The sequence below is a fragment of the Saimiri boliviensis genome, chromosome 10 (assembly GCF_048565385.1).
Source record: "Saimiri boliviensis isolate mSaiBol1 chromosome 10, mSaiBol1.pri, whole genome shotgun sequence".
In the NCBI taxonomy this organism is placed as follows: domain Eukaryota; kingdom Metazoa; phylum Chordata; class Mammalia; order Primates; family Cebidae; genus Saimiri; species Saimiri boliviensis.
This window is the reverse complement of record NC_133458.1, coordinates 50,693,745-50,702,900: the sequence shown is the minus strand read 5'-3', so window position 1 is coordinate 50,702,900 and position 9,156 is coordinate 50,693,745. Positions and strand designations below refer to the sequence as shown.

Here is a 9,156-nt window from a genome sequence, read left to right as displayed (position 1 = left end):
CCTATATAGTATTTCATCGAGTAGCCTTACTATAATTTGATATTCCTCTATTAAGCCCTTTGACTGCTTCTAAGTTTTCAATATTAGAAATTGTACATAATAAAAATATTACTGCATATGACTTTTAATTTCATTTGACTTGTTTTCTTTCTTTTTCTTTTTCCTTTTCTTTCTCTTTTTTTTTTTTTTTTTTTGAGATGTGTCTTGCCCTGTCACCTAGGGTGGAGTGCAGTGGTACGATCTTGGCTCACTGCAACCTCCATCTCCTGGTTCAAATGATTCTCTTGCATCGGCCTCCCAAGTAGCTGGGATTACAGGTGCCTGCCGCCACACCCAGCTAATTTTTGTATTTTTAGTAGAGATGGGGTTTCGCCATGTTGGCCAGGCTGATCTCAAACTACTGACCTCATGATCAGCCCCCAACTTGGCCTCTCAAAGTGCCAGGTGAGCCACCGTGCCGGACCTTGACTTACTTTCTTAAAATAAATTTTCTTTAAGTTACTGGATCAAGGGGTATGAACATTTTAAGGTTCTTGAATTCAGTATCAAATTGCTTTGGTAAAGGATTGTACTAATTTACACTGCTACCAGCAGGGTGTGGGTGTATCATTTTCAACAACTTCTCAGCACCAAATTTCATCATTTAAAAAAGGTTTACAGATTGTACATAATTTATTTTAATATAAGCTAATAAATTACTGGGTCTAACTTTTGGGCATGCATAAAATTTTTTCTCCATTCCTTTTTTTGGTGACATCCCTACAATTTCATAAACTGCTTGAGGGTGCTTTACAAACCTTGCACATCGCAGAAAATCAATAATTGCTTTTTGAAACAATGAATAATTCAGGGAATCCCTCTTCCCAATAATTCTTCAGTTTTGATAATAGCAGTGGGTTTTTGGTTGTTTTGTTTTCAAGATAAACTAAATCACACTTTATTTCACTGATGCTGGCAGCCCCAGAGGACTCTGTTTGCAGGAAAAAATATGTGAAGATTTTCACAGGTGGGGAGTAGATCTCTCCCACACAACAGGAAGAAAGCAGCTAAATCAGTGCTCTTTTCTCCCCTCTCCCTGCACTCCCATGTCATTTGCGGTCTACTCCCAAAGAGCCAGCTCAATAAGAACTAAGGGCTGGGTGCGGTGGTTCACGCCTGTAATCCCAGCATTTTGGGAGGCCGAGGCGGATGGATCACGAGGTCAAGAGATCGAGACCATCCTGGTCAACATGGTGAAACCCCGTCTCTACTAAAAATACAAAAAATTAGCTGGGCATGGTGGCGCGTGCCTGTAATCCCAGCTACTCAGGAGGCTGAGGCAGGAGAATTGCCTGAACCCAGGAGGCGGAGGTTGCGGTGAGCCGAGATTGCGCCATTGCACTCCAGCCTGGGTAACAAGAGCGAAACTCCGTCTCAAAAAAAAGAACTAAGGAAAAGCTATTTGTAGAGTGCATGGGGGGGAAAAAGAACACAAATAGGCTCTTCCTAAGCTATTGAGCTTAGCATTCACTCTTTGCGGCCGGAAAAGGTTCAGGCACACCCAGGTGACACTACTTGTACTTTGGTACCCATTGATTGGGACAGTTCATACCAATGAAAAGCTGCTGAGAATTCAGTAATGCTTTTTAAATCCGTATTTTAATTTCAATAACATCAACATACATTTCAAAAACAGTAATAAAAAATATGCTTGAGGCCAATTTATCCGGCTACACCAATTCGTTGTGTATTTGCATTCCTAGATTCCTTAAATGTCCTCTGCACAAAGGTTGGGAAATGGTGCTCTGACAGCCAACCAGTAGCTTCTTAGAACTAAGAGGTTAACCATGTAAGAGGACTAGAGAAGCCATTGCAACTAATATTTTGTTAGTATTTAATACAGTAACCTGACCCTGCTAGAAGTAAGGATTCCACCTCAACTTTTAAGATAGCTAATTTTAGAAGTCGGCTTCCTACCAGTTCACCATTTTCTCATTGGTGACAGCAACAAACAATTAAAGGCATTTCTTAAATGTCTTGCTGCCTGAAATAAGATTTTTTCCAATTAAAAAGTAACAAACGCCGCACCTCCCCTCTGTTTCCTTCCTTGGCTGTGACATCTTGACATCTCTCTCTGTCTCCCGTTTTATCTAAGACCGAGCTTACCTGAAAACAAAATAGGTTCTATTGAGGAGGGATTGTTTGTTTCTTTAGTTTTCAAAGAAAATGTATGCTGGTGGTTTGCAGAAAGTTGACATACATCCCAGGGTTCCCTTGTCAGAGGGCAGCAGGGTCCCCATGGGTTCACATCGTTGCCTGGACAAGGACTCTTTGTACCCTGGTCATGCCTGGGGGTTGTCGTAGGGATGGGTAACTCACTTATTCACATTCTTTCTCCCTTCCTGTTTCCTTCAAAGACACCTTGGTCCTAGTTGACTCTACTCTTCAAAATTCAGCTCAACATATATCAAGTTGTACATTCCTAAACTCAAGGAAACAGAAAGGTTATAACCCAGTGGTTTGCAAGCCTGGTTTTTCATCAGAGTCTCTTGGTGAACTTTTAGAAAATCCTTATTCTTGCCCCCACGACCATTCTGATTCGATAGGACTGTGTGTGGTCATGGGATCCGCATTTGGACAAGCTCTCTTTGTGTTTCTGGTGATCAGGCCAGTTTTAGAACACTAAGCTAGCCAGGCTCCCAGGGTAAGCCCTCCTTGATGATCATCTCTGACAGGTGATTGTACAATCTCCACTGTAAAACCTCCAGCCGTGGGGCACTCACTACTTTTCATGAGTGGCCTGAGTTGAGACATTCTTCCTTGTGCTGAGTGGAAAGGCATTTCCACCACAAGAATTGCTACCTGTTGGTTTCAATTATGCCTGTTGGAGCAATACCATAAAAAAACTATTCTCCTTCCCCGTAATAACCTTCCAAACACTTTCACCTCTCAAGCAGTTATTTTTTCCTTCGCAGGATCTCTCTTCCCTTTTCCAGACCCTTAGTCCAGGGTCCTTCTCTGATTATGGTTGGAGTAAGAGTGTTGATTATATGCCAGGTGTTTTAGATCTGTCTTTTAGATAAACTCTTGAAGGAAATATATGGTGTCACTGTCTTCCCCGTGTTTGGGATGAGAAGACCAAGGGCCAGCGAAGTGATATGACCTGCCTCAGCTCCCACAGCTAAGTAGCTAAATTGAAATTCGAACAATCTGTTTAACTCCAAATGCTACATCCTCAGCTAACATGCTATGCTTCAGATTTTTCCTTTCTTTGTTTTTAAATGCAAAGTAATAAATGCTAAATGTGCATTAAATCAACATATATAAAGTAAAACCCTCCCTTTTAAAATTCGACCTTAGAGGCTACCACTGCCATATTTGCAAAGGCCCTCTGAAGCTCACCACCGCAAGCTGGAGATTGTAGTCACAGCAGAGGGGAGCCACCTCCTTAGCTCTGGACACCATCTTCCATGACTGCAGCATCCAACTGCATTGTGGGCTTGGAGCAGTGGGTCGGTTTCTTTTAACCTTAAAGCAACTAGACCCAGCGTTTGTTTGTTTGTTTCAAATAAACATGTTAGTTCAGATGTCACTCATTTTGTATCCTTGCAAATGTGTTTTTTGGTCTTAAGAGGACTTTATCTCCATTATTTTTCTTCTTGGTTGTGACCCATTATTCTAACTTACATAGATCTTTCAGTCTCTCAGTTTAATCACCAATTAAATTCTCTAGCTCAATGTCATTCTCGGATCTTAATAGGTGTGATGTCTCTCTTTGTCCAAACAATTGATAAGAGTTTTTGTTAAAGGTAGGACCAAGGACAGAGTCTGAGCACTTGTAGGGGAACGAATCAGTTAATTACTACTCCTGGGCTATAGTTATTCAACCCAATATGAACAGACCCGATTATATTATCATTCAATGTTGTCTATAAGGGCATAAAAAATTAGATAAAATGCCTTTTTGTCCCCCGCATTTCCCTGATTAATCCAGTAAATTTATTCAAAAAGGGAAGTATGTATTCAATTTTATTCTTGCCAAACCTGTATGAGTCCCTCCTTACCATCACCTTTCCTTCTTGGGGTTTATAAAGTATCTCTTTTATGGTCTGTACAAGAACTTTGCTGTGGATTGATATCAAACTTACGTTTTGGTTGGGCTTCAGGTGACTCACAAAGGGGCTGGGTTCAGGCTGGGATGTGCGGAGCCTGGAGGTGGCAAGGCCAAGGCCAACAGGGATAGTGAATAGAGGCCTCACTGATGAGGTGGGTGGTTGGTAAGTGCACAGGTGATAGGGCTGGCTAATTAGGGTGGGGAATTGGCCAGCTGTCGGTGAGAGGAACTGAAGAATCCACCGTATGGATGTGTCAAGGGGCAGGGAAAGAATAAAAATGGAGTCAAGGTAGATGGGAGCAGCCAATTGGGCAAAGGCTGGAGGCTGAATTTTGATTAATATACACTATGGTAGAAATCATGAAAGCCCGAGGATCCGGGAGGTGGAGCTGATGTAAGTCAAGAGTGAGGAATGGTCTTAGGAAAGTGAAGCCTCATCAGGGCTTGTGACTAGACAACTGTATTCCTTGTCTCAGCAAATGATGCCAACGACTCAATTGTCCAAGCCAGAAACCTGGTGTCCTCATGGAGTCCTGCTGCTCCTCAGTCTCCCCATAGCCACTTGAACTATCAAGTTCTGTCATTCCTACCTCTAATATTTCTACCTCTAATAGTTCTCAATGCCCATTTCTCTCCATTGTCCTGTCATCTTGCCACTGTCATCTCTTTTTCCCCGTTATTTTCTTGTGATAAAATACAAATAACAAAATTTACCATCTTAAGAATTCTTTTTTTTTTTTTTTTTTAAGACAGAGTCTCTCTCTGTCACCCAGGCTGGAGTGCAATGGCACTATCTCGGCTCACTGTAACCTCCGCCTCACAGATTCAAGCAATTCTCCTGCCTCAGCCTGCTGAGTAGCTAGGATTACAGGTGCATGCCACCATGCTCAGCTGATTTTTGTATTTTTAGTAGAGATGGGGTTTCACGATGTTGGTCAGGCTGGTCTTGAACTCCTGACCTCAGGTGATCCATTTGCCTTGGCCTCCCAAAGAATTTTTAAGTGTACAATTCAGTGGAATTAAATACATTTATTATGTTGTACAACTATCACCATCATCTGTCTCTGGAATTCTTTTCATCTTATAAAACTGAAACTCTGTACCCATTAAACAGTTGTTACTCAGCCTCCTCTTCCCAAGCCTCTGACAACCAACACCCCACTCTCTATTTCTATGATTTTGACTGCTCTAAGTACTTCATATAAGTCTGTTTATATAGTATTTTTCTTTTTGTGACTGGCTTTATTTCACTTAACATGTCACTTAACATCACATAACATATTACTAACATTTCACTTCACATCTTCATGCATGTTGTGGCATGTGTCAGAATTTCCTTCCTTTTTAAGGCTAAATAATATTCTATTGTATGTATATATCACATTTTGTTTATCCAATTATTCGTTGATGGATTACTTCCATGCTTTAGCTATTGTGAATAATGCTGCTGTAAACATGGGCATACAAATATCTCTTTGAGAAGTTGGATTAATGGATCATATAGCAATTCTATTTTTAATTTTTTATATATATTTTATTGCGTTTTAGGTTTTGGGGGCACATGCGAAGAACATGCAAGATTGTTGCATAGGTACATACATGACAATGTGGTTTGCTGCCTTCCTCCCCATCACCTGTATCTGGCATTTCTCCCCATGTTACCCCTCCCCAACTCCTCACCCCGCCCCACTGTCCCTCCCCTAGTTTCCCCCCACAGACCCCAGTGTGTGATGCTTATTTTTAATTTTTTAAAGAACCATAGTACTGTTTTCCACAGTGGCTGCCCCATCTGACATTTCCACTAATGGTGCACAAGGGTTTCAGTTCTCTATGTTCTCACCAACACCTTTTAGTTTCTGATTTTTTGATAGCCATCCTCGTGGGTGTGAAGTGGTGTCTCACTGTAGTTTTGATTTATATTTCCCTCATGATTAGTGATTTTGAGATCTTGAACAGATGTGTGACTATTGGTTATTTCCATATAGTTTAGGAGAAATGTCTTCAAGTCCTTTGCCCATTTTTTAATCGGGTAGTTTTGTTGTTGAGTTTTAGGACTTTATATATTCTGATGTTAATCCCTCTTGAGATACAGGATTTGCAAATATTTTCTCCCATTCTGTGAATTGCCAGTTTACCCATTGTGTCTTTTGATGTACAATATTTTTAAATTTTCATGATGTCTAACATGTCTATTTAAAAATCGTTGTTGCCTATGTCTTTGGTGTCATGTCCAAACAAGTCGTCGCCAAATCTAATGTTATAAAGCTTTGCCCCATGTTTTCTTCAAATAGTTTTATCATTTTTAGCTCTTGCATGTAAGTCTTTGCTACATTTTCAGTTAATTTTTGCATATGTTGTTAGTTAAGGATCCAACTTCATTGTTTTGCAGATTTTCCAGTACTACTTGTTGAAAAGACTGTCTTTGCCCCGACTGACTTGTCTTGCGTTCTTGTCAAAAATAATTTGACCCTTGTCATCTCACTCTTGAATCACAAGTCCTCTAGCCTCCAGGCGCGACTTCCCATTCAGTCTGTGTTTTGTGGTTACAGCCCTTATTTTGAAATCAACTTGATCATATCTCTTTCCTGCTTAAAAATGTCTTCAGTGGTTTTCCTGTCACCTTCAGAATAAAATGAAACCCTTCAGCATGGGATACCTGCCCCTTCCTAGGGATACCTCACTTCTCACACCCTCCTGCTTCATCTTTCATGCTTCAGACTCTGGTGGTCCATCTTCTGGTTGGTTATAATGCTCTTTTATGCTTTTGAACATGTTACTCCCGCTGCCAGAAATACCTGCCTCCCACTTAACTCCCATTCACCTAACTGGCATTCACCTAAGTCCCATTCACCTAATTGCTACTCTAATCCGTATCTCTCCTCTGTCTACCACAACCTGCTTCCCACTGTGAGAAACATACCCTTCTTTGAATGCCTTTCTTTCTTTCATAGAACACGATTGCTCTGTATTGGAATTATAGATTTATCTGCTTATCTTCTCTCTAGATTGTGAGATCCATGAGAGCCCAGAACATATTTTAGGATCCCTAGTGCTTAGCACAGAGCTTGGCGTGTAGAGGTGAGCAAAAAGATGTACTGAATCCAGTTGTCCATCCAGTCATTCGTTCGATATGAATGAGAGAACAGCTCTTTTTAGGAGGGATGGCCTTTTCTTAAAAGACCTTTATCTTGAGGCATTATTTTCCCCTAACCAAGGACCAGTTTATTAGGTCCTGAAACTTAATGATGATAAAAGGGCATTATTATTGGAAGGTCAGGTATGTCAGAGGCACAATAATAGTTCAGATCTCGCCAGGCGCGGTGGCTCAAGCCTGTAATCCCAGCACTTTGGGAGGCCGAGGCGGGTGGATCACAAGGTCAAGAGATCGAGACCATCCTGGTCAACATGGTGAAACCCCGTCTCTACTAAAAATACAAAACATTAGCTGGGCATGGTGGCGCGTGCCTGTAATCCCAGCTACTCAGGAGGCTGAGGCAGGAGAATTGTCTGAACCCAGGAGGCAGAGGTTGCGGTGAGCCGAGATCGTGCCATTTCACTCCAAGCCTGGGTAACAAGAGTGAAACTCCGTCTCAAAAAAAAAAAAAAAAAAGTTCAGATCTCCTAGTTCACAGTGAACTGAAGCTTTTTTTTTTTTTTTTTTTTTTTTTTTTTTTTTTAACCTGGAATCCATTGGCATCTTTGGTGAGGGTAAGCAGCAGCCTGAGAATATGGCTGTGACATGATACCAATCTTGGTGGCTGAGAGGAAGGGGTTATGAAGAAGGGGGTGGATTTGGGGGATAAAGAGGAACTGTGGCTCCAGTCCAGCAGAACGAATGACCTAGGCAATGGAAAATAAGACTGGGAAGTGTTTTCTATCTTCTTAGACTTCGGGATATATGGATGAATTCAGTGAAATGAGGATTTTGGTGAGTATCTCTACTAGGTTCCTGACAGGCAGGGGTTCTCCAGGGATTCAACTGAACCTTAATAGGTAGATCTGATCTGGTGAAAGATAAGGCATAAATGGGCCTGTCAACAGGACATTTGTCCTGCTAGTTATTGCTACCATGGTGGCTTTAAGAGATTTTGGGGGCTGGCAAGAAGTAGGGTAAACGTAGCAGAACAGGTGGATGTTATAAAGAAAATATTGCTGTAAGGAGCAATGAGAGCTTAGTGATGGTGGCAGTGGAGCATAAAAGACAAATTATCTTTAACTTTGGCTTTGCAAAATTGGGGTATAAACTGGGGCTACAGTACCAAAGCAATCTGATTAGGAGGATTCATAAAAATGAAATGAATCTGGGCAGCTGCAGTCACTGTAGGTTTCTTGTAAGTCTGATAGAAAATGAGCTGTTAGTGAACGCCTTAGCCAATATGATGAATAGTAGTGAACGGCTGTACCTTGGGAGGCTCAGGACAATAACATCAGAGTCACTGGCCATGTGGCGGAGACTGAATGACGAGTTGACCCAGGGACACTCCTTGAATATGTCCCCATTTTTTTGGTCAGCATATCCTTCTAACCTAGAAGTTCCAATTTACAAAATGTCATGGTGGAAATAAATGAAGAAGTAAGGCACTATTACCGTATCTGGGCGTTAGGGGTTAGAAAGAACCCCTAACTCTGCCCTGCGGTTGAGACAGAGGCCAAGCCAAGACTATAGTCTGTGCCTTTTCCTGTTGCTTTCTACTGAGAGAGGCAAAGGATGGCAAGGCTGAGTTGTGGTAAATTCTTGAGCATTCTTGCCCATTGATCCTGCCACCTTGAGTAGAGCCAGGTAGCCAGTCCCATGGGCTAGACTATAAATCCTGTGGTTTTGGATACTCAGGGTGCTGTGTGTGTTGATGCTGAATGAGTAGGCTTGGTGCTCAGTTGAGCTCTCAGAGCTTTGGAAACACTTGAGTTTGCAGTGACTCACGCATAGTAGGATGGAGTGCCTGATTCTGCATCCCTCTAGACAGGATCAGCAGGATCAAACATGACCTTGAAGGCCAAGCCAAGCTCTCTTTTTCCCGAAGTTTAAATCTGCCTTATTTACTATGGTAGTCAGTAGTCATATG

The 9,156-nt window shown here is 41.7% G+C and overlaps 1 long non-coding RNA gene across 3 annotated transcripts in view; it reads left to right on the top strand.

Moving 5' to 3' along the window:
* The window catches only part of LOC141580070 (uncharacterized), a 67,533-nt gene that overhangs the window by 38,677 nt on the left and 19,700 nt on the right, over nucleotides 1–9,156 (top strand). The gene's annotated exons all lie outside the window — the stretch shown is intronic.